The sequence below is a fragment of the Dermacentor albipictus genome, chromosome 1 (genome assembly GCF_038994185.2).
Source record: "Dermacentor albipictus isolate Rhodes 1998 colony chromosome 1, USDA_Dalb.pri_finalv2, whole genome shotgun sequence".
Classification (NCBI taxonomy): domain Eukaryota; kingdom Metazoa; phylum Arthropoda; class Arachnida; order Ixodida; family Ixodidae; genus Dermacentor; species Dermacentor albipictus.
This window is the reverse complement of record NC_091821.1, coordinates 308130104-308150372: the sequence shown is the minus strand read 5'-3', so window position 1 is coordinate 308150372 and position 20269 is coordinate 308130104. Positions and strand designations below refer to the sequence as shown.

Below are 20269 nucleotides of genomic sequence, written 5' to 3'. Positions count from 1 at the left end.
CTTAAATAGTCTGGAAATACTGAGGGAAAACTAAGGGAATTTGGACATCTATCAGGTAAAAATAGCTGTAATTTTATTGAAGGGGAACGAAAGTCGCTGTAGTGCTCGCTAGAGTAACAGAGTAGGATCGTAACGGATCGTCTTTGACGCCGTGTGGTCGGCTGGAGGAGTTTCCAGTGTACAGTCAACGATCGGCAAGTGTTGGCTGAGGCCGAGGTGCAGATGTCCCTCATCGAAACGAAAATAAGCTCTTTAAAGCAATGAAACGCAACACTGAGGCGTTGTGCGCGGGCTGAGAGTATGTCAGGACAGTTGAGCTTGACACACGAGCTGTTTAGAGAAACGAACCTTTAATGTCCACTGGTATGGGCTGCAAGCCCGGGCCAGGCCCACTGCGCTTAGAGGACCGCCAGGCGCAGCACATGTGCAGCCGGCGTGGTCCTCTGCCGTGTCCGTCGCGCGCCACGTGGCCTCCCGTGTGGAGAACTCTGAGCCCGGAGGATCAGCCTCCGTGATGTTGTGTGTTAGGGCGGCGGCATGGAGCCGCAAGTTGGGCTGAGGGCACCCGGGTGGGCTAGTAGACAGCGGGTGGAGTGTATATTCGTGCCTGCTAAGGTATGGGTGGGGGGTAGAGCTGGCGTTCGGCCCTACAGGCCTGCATCAGCTCGCTGAAGGTATGCATGCGCGCTCTCGAGTTGTGCTGGTCCGATTCCGTTGCTGCCCGGTTTATTAGTCCTCGGGCGTGCAGGCACCCGAGTGCGCAGGCACCCAGATCAGCTTTACCTGGCGGGGTAGTTCTGCAGAAAGGGACTGTAAAATGGAACAGGCAGTCTCGTGAGTCCTACCTCTAGCGAAATTTGTTGTGACAAAGTTTGGCCCTCGTACCAATGAGCTTGCTATCACTTGATAGATATAGCGCATATCCCCTTCAATCACGGCGTCCATATTTGTGGATGCGACCTATTTTCGCCATTTCCGTGCAGTGGTAGCAAGGAATAGAGCGCAAACATTAAGCTTATAGATAAATTGAACATTCTCATAAACTAAATTACTTCCATTTTACTTCCGAGTAATATGTATCATTACAATTAAGTGCAACTTTGGGGAAAATACTACCGTGTGTTATGTGACGTTTGACGTGAGGCATGTTGGTAGCAACCTCGAAATATATTTTTTTCTTTTTTGAAATGCTTGAGGCGAATGAATAACTTATGTACTTAGTTGGAACTGTGGATTTAATCCTCTTTATGAAGAAACATAGCACACTTTTCAATATTCAAATATTTACCTACTCTGTAATTTTGATGACTCATCATAAGATGCTCAAAGAGTCATTCTACCACCTTGATTTGCTTTCGGTGGAGTCTCAAGCACCATCTATGTTTCACACATGTATCGACAGTCGATCATAATTCGTGACTGAAGGGGATATTCGAAAATATTTGTTTATGTGTGCATCTCTTTTATGCGAAGCATATTACGAGGGCTCAACCCAGCTCCTCAGGCGCGGCGGTGACCATGAAATCACGTGACACCGTGACGTCACGACAGAGGAGAAGTGGCTTTGGCTCAACTCTTGCAAGACGGGCTGGGTGGGAATCGAACCAGGGTCTCCGGAGTGTGGGACGGAGACGCTACCACTGAGCCACGAGTACAACGCTTCAAAGCGGTACAAAAGCGCCTCTAGTGAATGCGGTGTTGCCTTAGAAACGCGCTGTTTCTAAGGCGTGCGTCTCTTGCTCAGGCGCACATTTCGTTGCCGCGCCGAACGCTGCTTTGCTCGACGCTCACCGCGTCCAATGCGGGGCGCGTAGTCGCTGCCCTGTAGCCCATTGTCTTACACCCCTTGGCGGGTCGACGGGAACGCTGTCGCGTTCCACTCTTGAAGGCGAAGAAGTAATGCATGAGTTGTTTCTTCGTCTAGCCGAACCAAATATAGCCAAGCAACAGCAGTTCACCAGGCTAAACAGTGGTTCAACAACTAAAATAAAGGCTAGTATGCTTCGCATCCTGGGCTTAACCTTACCTAAGCCACAGCCATTTTTTTTTATTCGCATTTGGGAATGTTCGACTCGATTTTAAATGAGTTTTGCCTTTTTTTTCAAAAATATTTTATTCGCTGTGCATTTTACTAGCCCCTCCCTTCTGATTTCTTTTTGAATAAAATAAGTGCTATTCAACCTGGATTAAGCCTCTTTTTTTTTCATTTTTTAGCATGCTTAATATAGAGAATGACTAATTGAGAGACTTTAGTGCCGTCGTCTGTTCACCAATAGCTTGCGGCGAGCGCGTTGCACGCTACCATATATGGAAACAACGCGCTGCATGAGCGGGTGTCTGTGCGGCGACTGGTGTGTATCGCGCCCACGCGTCACCCACGCGCTGCCTGTCGCGATCTCCCGATTGGCGATGCAGACTTCGCTCCGTTTGGAACGGGCCGCACGAGACAGATTGTACGTATATCGCGAAATGAAAACACGTATAGAGCTGCGCTCAAATTTCGCATTAGGGAGCACTTGAATCGTAAGTGATATTTTTTTAAACGTTTTCTAAGCGATTTTAAGGATAAGATATATTCTGACTGGTCTGAAGCGTCTTTAGGACGTCGAAAAAGGTCATAAATCCGTTTTATGCGATGTATCCCTGAAATCTACGTATTTAAACGTTTGTGGGACGGGCGAACGGACGGATTCAATGCTGAGCTTCCTGCATCGTCACAAGAGTACTGCAGTCGCAATTACACGATCCATTTATGAGAAACGGAGTATCAGGGTCTGAAATACGGGACAAGGAAAAAATAGAATAACGTACGGAACGAGGAAGACGATCGCGAGAATTGCGAGTCGAGCGGTGCGACCTGAATTCTCTCCTCGGGAGGAAACACCGCGTCCCGAAGTGCAGCGGTTGCACGAGCGAGATGGGCGCCGGAAAAATGCGAGACGCGCGCGCGATTCCGCGATGGAAAAAGTGGGCCGGCGAAAGTGACAACACGCATCAGCAAAGCGGGGAGCGTGTCATCGCTGCGGTGGCGGGAAATCATTTGTCGTCACTATCGCGGAAGAATCGGAACAAATGCTCGAGAAGACGCAGCAAGTGCGAAACAGAACGAGCGACACGCAGACGTATCGCTGCGCACGCGTTTCTTGGCGCGCCTTGCAATATAATATGCCTCTCGCTGTGGATGCCTCGTGGAGGAGAGCAACGCGCTGACAACCGGCCACGCAGCGGGCAAGACAAACTGCCTCGGTCAGCTTGTCCTCGAATTGCCCGGTCTCGCCTTTTCTCGAGGCGCACACTTATTTCCTTTCCGTATATTTGTTTCCTTGCAAACTCATTGCTCGCTTTGGGGGTATAGCGGGATCGTCCATTGTGGGTCGTCGCCGGATCTCGCGAGGGCCGGGTCCCCGTAGAAGCAGCGCCGAACGGCGGCCAAGCGGGAAGTCTTCTCGTCGGTCGCGACGAGGGAACGTTCGCAGAAAATAAACGCGGGCACACAGGGCCGACCCGTGGCGAGCTCGCTTTTTTAAAGCTTCCTTGGCATACTATAATCTTAAGGGGACATGCGCCGCACTCACCAGGAATGGCAAGTTCGTCGAAAATAGACGTTCAATGACTGTAGTAACTATATAGCGCGACTACATTTGTAAGGACTTCAAGAAAGAAGAAGATAAAGAAATACTGTTCTGTGTATATGCCCCCCCCCCCCCCCCCCCTTGTGCAGCAGAAGAAACAAGGCGAAAGAAAGAAGTTCGCGCCGAATGTTCGCACCGAGAATGTGACTTAAGCAAAGCATCACAAAAACGCAAGCAAAGTAGAGCGCGCGGAATTCATGAAACTTTGACAACAAACCCTTGCCCCCGTTCCTTTTTCTTGACATTTCATCCCTCTTTTCTCCGCCTTAAGACCCAAAAAAGAAGAGTCCGCAGAGTCACACCTCGAACGGCTCGGATGCAGTGGAGCAGCCAAAGCAACGTCTTTAAACAAGAGCGTGCTCTATCTTAACGCACACGTACGTAGACGCACGCGTGTTTAACATGTCGGCGGTGCTCGCCGGTGAAGAGCACCTGCGTTTTCTCTGCCCGCTAACGAGCTCGGCGTAATTAGAGATATCAGAACCGACCAAAACGCAGACGAAGACACAACTTTTGAGATAAACACATTAGAAGCAATGCCGGTCGCCTGGAAATTCAAGGACCGGCAGCCCTTTTCGGGGAGTGTGTGGAACCGCCGCTCCTGTATTGTAAACCCAGTATCCGCCGGCTCTCGCCCCCCGAGAATAGTTGACACGAGGTGCGCGACCTGTACTTCCTTCGCAGAAGGTGCTTCCTCCTCGTAGTGCACACACCGTCACAGCCTTGTTTGTTCCCATTTACTTACACGGAGCAACCCCTGTATGCCAAAACACTGCTGCACTTGCCTCTCGCGCACGGGCGAAGTAGCATTATACGCATCCAAATCGGCTCGCACGAACAGACACATACATACATACATACATACATACATACATACATACATACATACATACACACATACATACATACACATACATACATACATACATACATACACACATACATACATACATACATACATACATACATACATACATACATACATACATACATACATACATACATACATACATACATACATACATACATACATACATACATACATACATACATACATACATACATACATACATACATACATACATACAAGCAGTCGGCATCACGTTTCGGCATCACAGTCGACGCGCCTGCCCCACAGGAAATGGCTCCGCATAAGATGCCCGCTAATTGGGGCGACGTGAAAGGGCACAAGTAAGCGTGTGGGGGCGCGCTATTTACGTGCCAAGAAATAACACTCCGCTCCTGCAGCCGCGAGGTCAGGCCGCGTTCAATGCTGGGGGCACCGGGACGAAGCAGGCGCGTCTCGACAACGCGCGCCACTCCCCCTCTCCTCAGAGCGAAAGCCATGACAGCGCGGGCCGCATAATTTGTACGAGGGGGGAAAGATAGCACGCGCTTGCATTACGAAACTTTAGCCTTAAAGGCAACCTGCGCCTCGAAGGGCAACGAATGAGAAAAAAGCAAGTGGGCCCGCGCGCAGAAAGTTTCCGCACAGCTAACCTCTGACGCGTGCGGACCTCGTTATGACTTTACGCGTGGCTCCTCACACGACGCGATGAAGTCGCAGTTTCGCCCGAAATGCGAAGCATCGATTGCGATAGAAATTAGTAGACAGGTGTACGAAGTAAGGATAGTAGTTTCATCAACCGTATAAACTTGGAAACATTCCCTCGATCACCAACTAAATTAACAAGCATGGTGCCAGCACATACAAACAAACATGAACACATCACACTCGATGATCCGGACACTCGCTGTCAATGTTCACCGAAGGTTACGATACTCCCTAATGCGAAATTTAAGCGCAACGCTGTGCGTGTTTTCATTTCGCGATACGTTGAGGCACAGCACCGACCACCGACGGACGGAGCCGCGACGCCCAGCGACACAGTTGCCGCTTCCCGACAATCGTAATATTTGCCGGAAAACGCCTGCGGCGAACGCTGTGCCCGAAAGCGAGCTTTGTGGTTTCCTTATTATTATTTTTTTCAATCCTCAGAGGGTCGCGGATGCGCGGACGTGAGCGCCGTGTGGTGGTGCTTCAAGGTGGCTTCCTCCGCTTTCCTTCTCGCGCTCTCTTTGCTACCGCAGTATTCTGCTTTTCTCCTCACTCTTTCGCCATACTCTCCTCCGCTTCATGCTTTCACTGTAGCCTCCTCCTCCGCTTTCTTCCTAGAGCTCCCTTCGCTATCGCCTTCTTTCATTCTCCGCGGCGCTGCGCGTTCGCTCGGTTACGCCGACGAGGTACGCCGACGCTCAACGTATAGGAACGCGGACCTATAGGGGCTGCGCTCTAAACTTCTGGCCTGAGTAATCACGGCAGCAGCAGCGAGCGAAGTGACCTGCGTTCTGTCTATCGCTTCAGCGGAAACTGCGCGGCGAGAACACAGCATGCACAGAGGTATATATGAGCCGTCTGTCGATCGCTTTCAAGATAAGGAGCACGCAGCCGCGCAAAGTATGCAGTTGCTGCCGGAGTAGAACGCGGCCCCCCTCCCTCGCGCGCTGCCTCCCCGCTTTCCTCCCCTGTGCGCGACAATTGGAGCCGCGATTGCCGGTTCACCTTGCGCGCGGTCGCGAAATGCGCAGTTGCTGCCGGAGAACAACGCCCTCCCCCCCAACTCCCTCCTATTCCCTCAGGGCCTTTCGCGCTTCGACGACGGCGCGTTTCCTCTCAACTTTCCTCCCTTGCGCGCGCCAGATCGAGCCGCGATCGTCGGCGCCCTTCGCGCGCTTTCACTCGCGCGTGCAGCATAGGGCGACGATGTTATCGGCCTTGCAATTTATACGGAACATGACGACGACGTAAAAAATGCGCCAGGAGTGTCCATGTAATTGCTATCGTAATAAAATAGAAAAAGAAAAGCTTGAGCGCCATCACTCGCGAAGATGGGCGAGACATTATCTTGGAGGAATAGGCTGAAGTCGGAGGTCGTCCTGGCGCCTCAAGGTTCGTGCAGCATGCTAGTCAGCCAACCCTAGCGATAAACGCGTTTCCCTTAAAGAGGTCCCAGATTAAACTTTCACACAGCTACCCTAGCCCCGCGGTCCTACATCACTTCTACCCAGGTTTATATCCAACAGATGCCTGTAAAGCTTGCGGACAGCGAGCAACGCTGCGACATATGCTCTGGGAATGTGGCGGCAACCACGGTAATGGGACCACATCCGTTCGCGACGCGTCCGTAATCGCGGCCCTTACCACAGTACGGGAAGCCTCGAGCTCGCTTCTCCCCGACGCCGCCCCAGCTGCGGGGCCCGCCGGGGACCTTCTCCACCGGCGTCGCCGCCGCTGGGAGGCGGCTCTCAAAAGTTCAGAATTGGCAGACCAGCTCTGGGCCGTCCGGCAAGCCAAAGATGCCGCCCGAGTCCAAGGACTTGGAGCCGCCACCTGAAGCCACCACAACGAAACTGCCGGCCATTCATTAATAAAGTTTCTTCTCTCTCTCTCTCTTCGTTATATGAAGCCGGGAGAGAGGGTTGTTAAGAACGGCCAGCTGCAGTGCAAGTTTTGCCAACCAGTTGCGACTGTGGAGGCAACATTCCGGGAGCGTCGCCGCAAACCTCTAGCCACGGCGTGACGTAAGGTTCGTTCGATTCAGAAAAAAATGCACGGTACCACAAACGAAAAGGTGCAAGGGGTGCCAGTTAAGGTGTGCCGGGCTGCACCCACTCACTGCAAGGTTCAAGGGTGCACTGCACCGCGGCGGCACCTTGCCTTGCACCCCGTTCAATCGAGCACGGGGGTGCAGGGTGCACCGCTGCACCTCGGGGAACCGAAGGCCTAGGTGCAGTGCACCGTGAATAGGTGCAGAAGGTGCAGAGAAACTTGGCTGAATCGAATAGACCTTACGTCGACTGTGTGTGAACAACAATACGTGCCTCCTCGACTCTCCGTCGCGGGAGCCGAGTTTGACGAAGTCGCCATTGTAACTAAACGGGCTCGGCGGACCAACTATTGTTACTGAGCCGCGGGAACGTCTACTGACACACCTTCCCACGCGCCGACCAAGACGCCAGACAATGGGCGGCCGGCGGTCGCGCTGCAGTTCAGGGAATAAATGCCCCTACGGTGCCGGGTCGTCTCCCCTACGGTGCTTCGTCTCCCCTTCGGTGCCTGGTCAACTCGCCTACGGTGCTTGGACGGCCGTTTCCGTCACCTGGATATCGGGAGAGGACCGAGTGTTTAAAAACCGCTGTTGTGTGGCGGCTCAGGACACTCTCTCTCAAGCAGTCATGTTAGACTGATGTACTTTCTCAAACAGTCATGTTAGACTGATATAAATACTGTAAATAAACCCATTTTCCTCGTTCTCGATGAGAAGCACTCCTTCCCTTCATCAACGTCCTCAGCGTGGGTAAGTTGGACGATGGCATGGGCCAGCTACATTCTAATTCATGCCCGACTCCAATCTTGACAACGGATCACGAGCGATGGGATTGAGCCCCCAATCCTAACAGGGTAAACAAGACGCGTAACACGAGCTGTCCCGAACAAGCGCGTTTCAATCGGGCAAAAAAAATTGTAAACGAAAGAAAGCTCACCTAGCGGCATCGAGCGGAAAGAGAACGTAAAAAAAGCAGGAGCGCGGGATGACTCTGGCGGGGATAAAAAAAAATAGAACAAGGTTGTTAATGGCCCCGATTGCAGTCGTTCATTTTTTCACTTCTTTCTATTTCCTCTTTCGGAAGAACCCAGAGCAAACAATTTTGTATTATTTATTTACTCCGTGCCTTGACCCTCCCACCCATGGCATCAACGGAGAAACTCCTCAAGCTCGGCGTCCACAATACGTGGGAAGAGCTTGTCGAGGCTCATAATTAAGATCAACCAACTAGAGCGGCTCAAGCTCACACCCACCGGACGTGCAGTTTTGCGCTACCTCAACTACAGTGAAAGTTTCTCTGCAGACACAGACCAGAAAGCAAGAATCCCACCTGCAGTCCGAGACTGTATCAGCGTTGCAAGTATACCGCGCAATATGCATCCAACTTATCATAAGGAGCGTCGGCAAAGCAGAATACGCGCACTCAGCGAGAAATACGGGAGAGACCCTGATACAAGGTACACCGATGCTACCTGGTATATTAAACGAAATGCCTTTGCCCTAAGCGTCACGGATCACCAAGGCAAAGAACAAAGAACTTGCATCTGTCAGCATCCGAGCAAGAGCCCCCGAGACTGCAGAGGAAACGGCAATCGCTCTGGCAATAACAACTTGCCCTGAAGTAGCAGTAATACTAACAGACTCCCAAGCAGCAGCGCGCAACTATCAAAAAGGACGCGTATCAGAAACCGCGCTCAAAATACTAAGAAATTACATCGCACGCGCCCCGCTCCCCGACACCCACATCAACTGGTTTCCAGATGACATGAAATGAGGCAGCACACGCCGCTGCCCGCGAGCATACTAGCCGGACTTTCCTGCCATCCCACACTAGGCCGGCCACCAACGTTGATGACATCACCCTGAAGTACCCGGAGCTTTTGCAACACCACCGACTCAGCAGAAGAACGTACGCTTTACCACATAAGAATCTGAGCAAAGATGAAGAAGTCATCCTGCGCCGCCTACAGACCAATACCTACGTGCACGGAATAATCATGCACAGACTGTATCCTACGCAGTACTCGTACACATGTCCCCATTGCGACGTTCCAGGCACCCTGCAACACAGGGTCCAGGATTGCCCACTCCGTCACACAGCCGCAGCCCCTATCTCACAAGCTCCACAAGACGACTCCAAAGAAAGCCGCCCCATAGAAGCGATAAAAGAGCGCCCCCAACTCACCTCAGATCCATACAACTGAAACGTGGGAGGCCAAGCTTTCCTCCGATGACCTGGACGACCAACGCAGTCTCGTCGCCCGGGCCAAGGAGGCAGCCCAAGCCAGAGGGTTCTTGGAATAAGGAATCCTCCCACCTAGGGTGAACCGGGTTCTGCCTCGGTTTACCGTTTCGGAAAATAAAAGTTTAGTTCTCTCTCTCCCTCTCCGTGTATGGTGTTGTACCCGTACAACCAGCCCGGTTTCCGAATCTACAAGATGCAGAATTTATCCTGCGAACGCCCTTTGGACAAACCCGGGGCTGCGCCGAAAGGCACAGCGCCCTTACGCTCCCTTGACAAGTCAAGATGCTGCGCCGCCATGCAGCAGAATCCTGTGAAGGAGCATCGGCGAGCAACATGTCCAAACGTGCAACAAAGTGCTATACAGCCCGGTGCCGTATTTCCTTTCCGCTGGAGGTCACCGCGCGCGGCAAATTTGAAGCGGGTGGCCAGCGCGGTCGCTGGTTGGACCTCTCGGACGTCCGTCGAGTGCTGGCTTTGTATTGGGCCGTTTGAGTGGCAATCGTTTCTCGGGGCTTTATAAGCCCCGACGCCGCCGCCTGGAGAACCGGATTCACCGAACCACCGTGAGCCGAGTGCCGCTCTCGAGTGGAGTGAGATATGTTACGCGCTTGGGGGAGGGGTTGGAGTCTCGCCGGACCTCGCCGTGCGGGAACAGTCGCGTTTCATTTATTTTTATTTATTTATTTATTTACAGTACCCTCAGAGTAAATATACATTATAGAGGGGAGCGGCTTCATAAAGGAAGTAAAGAATGATATACAGGAAAGGCAAAGTATAAGTGAAAATAGAAAATTATACTAGCTCACTAATTTACACAAAAAATAGTAGTCGTAGTTCATAGAAATCTCATCATACACTTCAATATACAGGTTGGGAATGATAGGTAAATACATGCATAGTTAATTTGAAAATATAGCACTTATACAATAACAAGTCACATGATATATTGAACGCAAGGTTCATGATTTACATGTAGTTAACTAAAGCATTCCTAAATTGAACAGGATTACTTATATTAACAATAGATGCTGGCAGACCGTTCCATTCGTTGCATGTTTTAGGTAAAAATGATTGCGAATTTGTTAGTGTGTTAGAGCGAGGAACATGTACCTTATTCCTATGATCTCTACGGGAGAAGATTAATGGTGCTGGGTTAATCCACGCCGACCGAAGCGCAGCGTTCTGGTAGTAAATCTTATGAAATAAGCATAGACGCGATTGTTTCCTGCTTCGTAATAGCGAAGGTAGGTTCAGAGTAGTCTTCATTTGTGTCACGCTAGCTGTATACGATGGTAATTAGCTAGTATAAACTGTTAGTTAGCCATTATAACTGCTGTTAGCTCTCGGCCACCGTGCCGATCCGATCTTGTCCTGTATAATGACCTGTATATGGTGCATAAAGTCTCTTTCGTTATTCTCACCGACGCCCGACTCGGAGTCTACGCTACCATCTAGAGAGCTGCCAACGCTGTCACGAAACGGGTGACGAGCGCTACGGGACCACCTCAATGTCACAACAGTGGCCACGGAAAAAAATGAAGAGGAGTGATCAAAATAAAGAAGATATTTGAAAGTTTGCTTCGACCGCTGCTCCGCTCTCTTCCGAGAGGAAGACACGAAGCTAAGCGTGCGCGCCTTCTCGAACACTGACTGCAGCAGCTCGTCGCAATCCGACGTTCATCTCGCGTTTCAATGACATCGTGCGCAACTGAACGTGCTGCACGGAGATATAGCGTATAAAGTACGCCGTGCGGCGCCGACAACGATAGAAGCAGCGCCTGTGCCGATCTCGAAACGGCGCGAAGCTAAACAAACGAGGCTGCGTGAAAGGCTAGACGAACAAGTGCGCTTACATTGTTAAGAATGGCGAGCTGCAATGCAGGATTGCCACCCAATTACGACTGGGGAACAAGACGCGCATCCCCCACTCTCCGTCGCTTCAGCTAGGATGCGTTCGATGAAGCGGGCTTTGTGCTGAAAACCGCCGCCATCATCTAGCCCCATCGCCGTTGTGACGGAATGAGTTCGGTGGACGAACTATTGTGCCCGAACTCCCCAGCGCGGAGCTGATCTGCTACGCGTGAGCGAGCTGCCGCGGAAAAGCCGTTTTTTGTTGCTTCCCACGCGCCGACCGGGACGCACGACAACGAGCTACCCAGAATGGCTCCGAGCTTCCCGGAACGGCGCCCCTTTGACGTCGGCTCCGGACATAGGAATGTGTGTGCCTTTGTGTGCGTAAACTGTTCTGCGGGGCGGCGGCGAATTTACAATGAGTAAACGAACGTTCGCGTCAGCCTGTATCACGGGAGGACCGAGTGTTTAAAAACTGCTATGGTGCGAATACTCGGGACACTTCTCTTGAGCAGTCATGTTGGACTGACATTTTTTTTTCTTAAGCAGTCATGTTAGACTGATCCACGTTTCTCAAGCAGTCGTGTTAGACTGATTTAAATACTGTAAATAAACCCATATTTCTCGTTCTCAGTGAGAAGCAGTTCTTCCCTTCATCAACGTCCTCAGCGTGGATAAGTTGGACGACGGCATGGGCCAGCTACCTTCGAATTCATACCGGACTCCAATCTTGACAACGGATCACGAGCGATGGGATCGAGCCCCCAATCCTAGCTAATAACATCTGTTAAACTTCCAAACAAAATAGTTTTCTCTGAAACTGCAGTTGCGCACGATTGTCAAAGCGCACTCTGTGCAAGAGCCTAAAAGGAGGGGGGGAGAACAGGGAGGTCTACCATATAGCGAGGGAAAAAATGTCCTGTTGGCTACCCATGCAACGGGTGAAGGGCAAATCGTAGGCAAGCAATATGTTTTACCATGCCTACGCAAGGGCGTTGTGGCGCTTTACACTTTCCATTCTGAAGTGGAGATTTTTACATCATTACTATATAGGTATAGATAACATGGACAAAAGAAGATGCGCGCACTTACGTATGTATCTAGTTGTTCAAATCTAACTTTCTTAGTGCGATTTGCGGCCGCCGCGTTCTGGGATCGAACCCTCAGCTGCACCTAAGCGGTTATACCGTAATAGCGGCGGCTATATATCACGCATTCCATTCAGCGTCTAATCTGTGTGACACGCACATTATGCGCGCATGTCATGCCATGCGTCATCCACATCTTCCGTAGAGCTACACGCTATAGCCGCAAGAATTTTTCGTTGTTTTTACTGGACTTATGCCGGCAGCTGCCAACTACGTCCCGTAAAATGTGCAGGCGTCCGTAATTTTATTCCATGGCACTGCAATACCACGCCGGCATATATGTAACATATCTAACATGTCTGTATAAAACACATGTAAGAACTGCAACGAAAACGTGACCGGTTGTTGCGCACAATATAAGACTGCTACTTAAGTGGACTGCCAATTGCCCTAAAATGAGAGAAAATCAAAATATCTGACTTTCATATAGGCTTCCGCCGTGAAAACAAAAACGAAGTTTCTATCACCTATTTTGTTTCTGCATTGCTTCGAAACCTTTTGTCCCTCTTTCATTTCTAAACATTTGCGATATTTTGCTTAGCAGATGGGAAGACATGAACAGTGTGTTCTTGCGAAATATTCACTTCTGAATATTCGTAAATACCAAATAATTATTTTTCAAATGCGGATATATAATTAGAGTGTAATATTCATTTATAGCGCAGTAACCCTCGTATTACAATATGTAATATTCGATTTTATATTTTGAAATTAAAGTATCACCCCTAACATATACGTGATCATTCTTAAATTTTACGGGATGTTTACAAATCGCCTGTGGCAGATAATATGATTATTGTTCTTGAGCTGGCTTATTCAAAGAGGCAGACATTACTAGCCCGTGAAATCGAAACACATATTCAACTAATTAACATATGTTTACTAACTTAATTACTTTACGCAGCAATATACGAATTGTTGCCTATGAGTTTGCAAGACGCATCCACTCGAAATGAATATCCACAGTGACACCAGTTTTGAGGCATTATTTACCGTAGTGTGGGACGAAATACATGGGCGTTCCAGTTACTTTTGTGCTTCAAAGCACAAAAGAGCGTTTTGTTTAAAATAGAAAGTGGGAAAACAGTGCATTTCTTCGGCGAGTTTGATGGCGCATACCTACAAAATGGTGTCATTCTGGAAATTTATTCGGAAAATACGGAAATGTGACCTATGAGGGAAAATGTCAACAGGGCACAGTTCACATAATTCACGAAAAAAGAAAAAAGCACTCGGGACGAGAAAAAAAAAGCGAGGTGCTTGCTATACGTCCGCGACAGGACTCGAACCTGCAATCTTCTGATCCGAAGTCAGACGCCTTATCCATTAGGCCACGCGGACCGGACGAGCTCAGAGGGGGAGTAATCGGGGTGCCGACCGGGGGGCGCGACGCGCATACCGGAAGTGCAGCTGGCTGTCGTGCATTCCTCGCTTCGCGCTTGTAATGGGCTCGTACCCCCCTCCCCTCCCCCATTTCTTTATTGCCGTGTGATTACGGCAACCGGTTGGTTACCGGTTGAGCCACTACTTCTGCTCAGCCCCTGTTAAGCCGCGCGTGGTACCCGTTCGTGGTAGCAACGATTCCATTCGAGCGAAAGGAACACACAAACTCCGTCCGCGGTAGTGCAGGTTTCGTGATTCGCACGCGGGTAAGCAAACTTTGCAGTTCACGAAAAATCGTTCTGGCCCCTGGATTGAACCCTCTTTCTCTCTGGCTCTCGATCTCTCACCGGGTTAATCAGAACAACAAGTATTCTTTCTTCATATGGCATTCCGCTGCAGTCAAGTAGATGGGCCGGACATTTCCTCGCCGCTACTACTTCCGGCGCCCCACTCTCTCCTACCAATGGAGTTAAACATGAATATTCAACGTATTTCGGGCGGATTCGCCTGACGCCGGGTCAAACGGAATGGGCGCGCCCGTTTCGTACGCTGGAAGCTCTGGTTGCCGCACGTTGTTTGTGCCAGCATTGCATGGGATAGGTCTCGGCGTCTTTCGGAAGCGGCCCAGACCTCAGCTGCACCGCGACGACTTGTCCCGGTCGACTCCATCCGTGTGCAGAATCCATGGGCGCTGCTGAGAAGAGGCTGCGCCTAGAGAGGCCTGTGCGTTTTGGATTAAAAAATGTGACGAAACAAAAGCACGCTATGAACCAGCCGTTACTTATCTCAAGAAAATGAACGTGGGCAATTTCCTTGAGAGAAAGGCGCGCGGAGCGTTCCCGCAACCGTTGAGGACGACCTCTCCCCTTCTGCAGCCCCTCGGTTATCTTCAAAACGGCCAGATATTGCGCCAGCCGACACCGAAATTCAATAACTTGGCGATTCGGTACCATCCCCGTTGTAAAGGTTTTCTTTTTATGCGAAGCATATTACGAGGGCTCAACCCAGCTCCTCAGGCGCGGCGGTGACCATGAAATCACGTGACACCGTGACGTCACGACAGAGGAGAAGTGGCTTTGGCTCAACTCTTGCAAGACGGACTGGGTGGGAATCGAACCAGGGTCTCCGGAGTGTGGGACGGAGACGCTACCACTGAGCCACGAGTACAACGCTTCAAAGCGGTACAAAAGCGCCTCTAGTGAATGCGGTGTTGCCTTAGAAACGCGCTGTTTCTAAGGCGTGCGTCTCTTGCTCAGGCGCACATTTCGTTGCCGCGCCGAACGCTGCTTTGCTCGACGCTCACCGCGTCCAATGCGGGGCGCGTAGTCGCTGCCCTGTAGCCCATTGTCTTACACCCCTTGGCGGGTCGACGGGAACGCTGTCGCGTTCCACTCTTGAAGGCGAAGAAGTAATGCATGAGTTGTTTCTTCGTCTAGCCGAACCAAATATAGCCAAGCAACACCCAAGTAACCACGGATATCCGGGCGACGTCCGACGGACGTCCTTTCTGGATATTCGGGATGTCCGTGGGATATCCATGAATGTCCGACGTACGTCCGAGGGACGTCCCTGGGAAATCCAAAGGTAATTGCTTTGGCATCCGTAGTACGTCCGACGCGGACATCCAGCATGGACATTCAGGGGACGTTCAGGATATATATATATATATGTATATATAAATATATATATTCATATATATATATTTATTCATATATATATATATGTGTGTGTGTGTGTGTGTGTGTGTGTCTTCCCGGGGATATTCCAGATATACACATGCCTTGAAGCGACAATAGTGGCCGGGACACATTCAAGCACCGGACCATTATATATATTACATTGGTCTAATGCTTGAATGCATTCTTGTTTTAAATAAACGAGAAATGAACTTACACCAACTTCCAAATACAATTAAACGTTTATTGTCACCTTATACATATACATAAAAAGACCAATAAGCAGATATATGCGTACTGTTCAAAGAACAAATAAATACACGGATAAAGAAGAAAACTTGCAATTTCAATAGCCCAACAACAAGGTAGAGAACAGCAGAACAAAAATACTTATTGCCCACCCTGCTTTGACATTTGAGTTTGCAGCATGGAATAAAAAGAAAGAGCAAAAACACATCAATTAGCATTATTAAGCAGCGAAAGCAACAGAAATGACATGAAGGAATTAATCTTGACTACATCACTTCACTAGCACTCTGCGACACGGGCACAAAAAATGACATTAACTGGCTAATGCCTTAAACTTGTCATTCGCGGGGTGCCACACGGACATGCTTAATGGTATTGCAGCTTAAATGGTATTCGCGACGTAGTGCGTTCTCGTAAGTCAACTTGCCGTCAAATGCGTACTCTCGTTCCCAATGTCTCCACATTCTGACGTGGCTAAACGAACTATTACTGAAGAACAATCAATATATTCTTCACTTTCTTTAAACAATAGCTCTTTCTCGTGGCGTAGTGCGTTCTTACAATTATTAAAACTCACTTGGCCATTGAATGCGTACTCTCGTTTACAATGTCCCCGCCGTGGCCGTAGTGACCATATTCTCACGATATTAAACAAACTCGTAGATAAAAACAACTAATATATTCTTCACTTTTTTAAAAGGAGCTTTTTATTTTCGTAGAGATCAGCAGGCGATATTGCCGCTACTGACGGCTACAGCTCTGATCATGAGCGCATTAGCCAGGAGAAGCTGTTTGCCAGGAGAATCAAAGGGCGCCGATGAAGAGTCCGCGGTAGCTAAAGCAAACGTAGACTCCGGGGTCCTGCTTACCAGAAAACCCGCATTGACTTGTGCGTACACCTCTCCTAAGGGATCCTGTTCCGTTCTCACAGCGAAGTGAACCATCCGAAGCGTCACGTAGAGTATATCCATCAGGGAACCAAGGCACATTGTCCTTAGTGCGCGTAGTGTCACAACCACCGTCCTGAACTTCCGATGTCGCCTCTGTGCAGCGACCAGCATCACAAGGCGTGCAAATGTTTGCAGGGACAGCCCGAACGCACATGTTAATGCATGCGTGCGGGGTATGCGCGCCACTGCACAGTTCTAGAGTTGCGAATTCTCGAGCTGTTGACTGCTGGCTGCCGGTGCGAGATCCGAAGTCCTCGAATATCGTCTTTGTTTCCAGCGACGCTCTTTTTCGCGCGTGCGGCTTCTCCCGCAGTCTAGGCATCCTGGCACCTGTGAAGAAAACACATTTCAATACCCAAACGAATTAAAAAAGAAATCGATGTAGCTGTCATACCTTGGTAGCTGAGTAGGAGACTTCGGCAGGCACGGAAGGTGACAAACGCTGCTCCGCTGCCCTTAAAACGATCGCAGAATGAAAAATGGCGTGGCGACGATGGCTAGAGCTTGGATTGGATTGGATGACTGCAGCGTTCTGCTTTGCCAAGGTTGTAACACTTCCACGTGCGTCTACGCAAACATAAATAGGTTTTTAAAATATTCTATTATTACACAGTGAAATATTTACTTATTCTGGGAATATTTGGTATCTGATTTTCGAGTTTTTAGTTTCTGCTAAAGCTGTCGGCGCCAGAAAAACATAGCCTTTGAGATTACTGTCAATGCATGGCGGCTCTGACGCATTATAGCTTTCGTAATCGCTTTCAACGCACGCAGCCACCAAAAGCGTAGCCTTTGAGATTTGTTTTTGTTACCTATAATGATATTATTGTATGCACAATTGAACACTGCAGACAACTTCCTGTTTTAAGAAACCAGCCAAAAACAGGCGCACACAGGAAACATACGAGAAGACAGGAAAGAGGCTGGAAGAGTCCTGTCTTGTGTATGTTTCCTGTGTCCGTCTTTTTTTTTTGCTGTTTTTTTTTTCTTAATACAATGCACCAACTAGCCCAACAACGTGTTTTACTTCCTGTTTCAATGATAAACCTGAACCTACATGTTCGGAGGTCAGGACCAAAACTCTATGATCAGGAACTTTTCATAATGAGGGATAACTTGAGTGCTTGGCTCTAGGTCGAATAAGTGGCTTCAAATGGGCGCTTATATATTCTGCTAGTCATCCACAAGCATTTTTTTTAAAGCAAACTACAAATTGTTTGTATGACCCACCGATAGAAAAAAAAATCGTATTTTAATACTGCGATGTTAAAGTGGGCAGAATTGATATCAAGTTGGAAATATATTTATATTGCTTTGAAAAAAGAATGAACTGTGTCCGATAGAGAACAAAAATAAACAAATATAATATGAACAAACTAAAATTTCCGGCAATATATTTATGCTAGTTTATATATAACTCACTAGTGTATATCCTGGGCATGCCTATTTATGGACAGCCAGCGGACGTTCAAAATGGGATGTCCCATGGACATCCCGGTGGGATGTCCTTCGGACATCCAAACAGGATATGGACTTCTCCTGTACGTCCCACGGACGTCCGTGTTGGATATCCGGATGGATGGACGTTGGGACTTATGGTGGACGTCCCACGGATATCCGTGGTTACTTGGGCAGCAGTTCACCAGGCTAAACAGTGGTTCAACAACTAAAATAAAGGCTAGTATGCTTCGCATCCTGGGCTTAACCTTACCTAAGCCACAGCCATTTTTTATGCGAAGCATATTACGAGGGCTCAACCCAGCTCCTCAGGCGCGGCGGTGACCATGAAATCACGTGACACCGTGACGTCACGACAGAGGAGAAGTGGCTTTGGCTCAACTCTTGCAAGACGGGCTGGGTGGGAATCGAACCAGGGTCTCCGGAGTGTGGGACGGAGACGCTACCACTGAGCCACGAGTACAACGCTTCAAAGCGGTACAAAAGCGCCTCTAGTGAATGCGGTGTTGCCTTAGAAACGCGCTGTTTCTAAGGCGTGCGTCTCTTGCTCAGGCGCACATTTCGTTGCCGCGCCGAACGCTGCTTTGCTCGACGCTCACCGCGTCCAATGCGGGGCGCGTAGTCGCTGCCCTGTAGCCCATTGTCTTACACCCCTTGGCGGGTCGACGGGAACGCTGTCGCGTTCCACTCTTGAAGGCGAAGAAGTAATGCATGAGTTGTTTCTTCGTCTAGCCGAACCAAATATAGCCAAGCAACAGCAGTTCACCAGGCTAAACAGTGGTTCAACAACTAAAATAAAGGCTAGTATGCTTCGCATCCTGGGCTTAACCTTACCTAAGCCACAGCCATTTTATTATTACTCTTCTTCACTATAATATATGAATTAAGTTTGCCGCTTTGTCTCTTTCTCCCGGTTAAAAGCAAAGACTTGCGGATTTCAATACGCCCGGCCTCTGCGCGCCGGCTGGGAAATATCGCGAACCTCGGTCCTTTTATTCTTTCTATTTTGCTTGCATGGCATTTTCGTGCTTCGGACCTGACTGGCTCTGACCTTTACAAGTGTATTTATGCCGAGAATGGAACAAAAAAAAAAGAACGCATCTAAAGACGCGTGCCTTATCTCTCGAACTTTATCTCTCGGAGCGTACGCGCGCTGACAGGCGGCCACGCTTGCCGAGCTATAAATGGAAACTCGCGGGGTTCCGCCCGCGGTTGGAGCTTTTCAAAAGACCCGCGAAGTTCTTTCGCCTTCCTCGGACCCGTACTCTATATTTTTTTTAGCTGGGTGGCTGTATGCACTGAAAAAAGATTTCATCTATTGAACTGCTATATAACTGGGATATATTGCGTGTTATCTGCATAATTCGCTTACCGAAGCGGTGTTTTGTGTGTACTGATTTATCAGCGCTGACACTGCAGCGCGCTTCGAATATGCGAACGGCGGAAAAATCTCTACGTGCTAGCGGGTGCAATAAATAAAAAAATACTGGCGAGTTAGCAGTAAATGTGAGAGAAACGCGGTAGCGTTACGTCTCAGGTCTGTGCTTAAAACCGCGTTTTCCAGCTTGCAAAGTGTTCAGGGCTCGCCGCGCACGTCCTGCCTCCTCGAGGAGCGAAGTGTAACTGACGGTGGTCCGGAGCAGACCACCGTCGGTTGCACTGTGTACGGGATGTTTCACGTAGCTTGAAACAAGCATTAACAAAAAAAAAAAGAAGTGGTTAACCGCAACTGAATGAAACCAGCGACATGGTTTGTCGTCGTGTGGCGCTCCTTAGGAAATATGTCTTTATATTGCGCTTGATTAGTATGATTAGTATTAGTATGATTAGATTAGTATATTAGGAGGTATTCAGAGACCTGGATTGGGAAGAATTGGTGATAAAAGTTAATGGAGAATACCTTAGTAACTTGCGATTCGCTGATGATATTGCCTTGCTTAGTAACACAGCGGACCAATTGCAATGCATGCTCACTGACCTGGAGAGGCAAAGCAGAAGAGTGGGTCTAAAAATTAATCTGCAGAAAACTAAAGTAATGTTTAACAGTCTCGGAAGAGAACAGCAATTTA

At 49.2% G+C, this 20269-nt stretch overlaps 1 protein-coding gene, 1 long non-coding RNA gene and 1 other non-coding gene across 5 annotated transcripts in view; 1 reads left to right on the top strand and 2 right to left on the bottom strand.

The window, feature by feature from the left end:
• Window positions 1-20269, top strand: part of LOC135907064 (diacylglycerol kinase delta) — a 472455-nt gene that overhangs the window by 306627 nt on the left and 145559 nt on the right. The window lies entirely within an intron of this gene.
• TRNAR-UCG (transfer RNA arginine (anticodon UCG)) lies at window positions 13753-13825 on the bottom strand. Its single transcript has one exon. It is a non-coding gene; the product is annotated as a tRNA-Arg (tRNA).
• On the bottom strand, window positions 15767-17525 carry LOC139057335 (uncharacterized). The gene is made up of 2 exons (XR_011512689.1): window positions 17137-17525; window positions 15767-17072 (listed from the first exon to the last, which is right to left on the bottom strand). It is a non-coding gene; the product is annotated as an uncharacterized lncRNA (long non-coding RNA).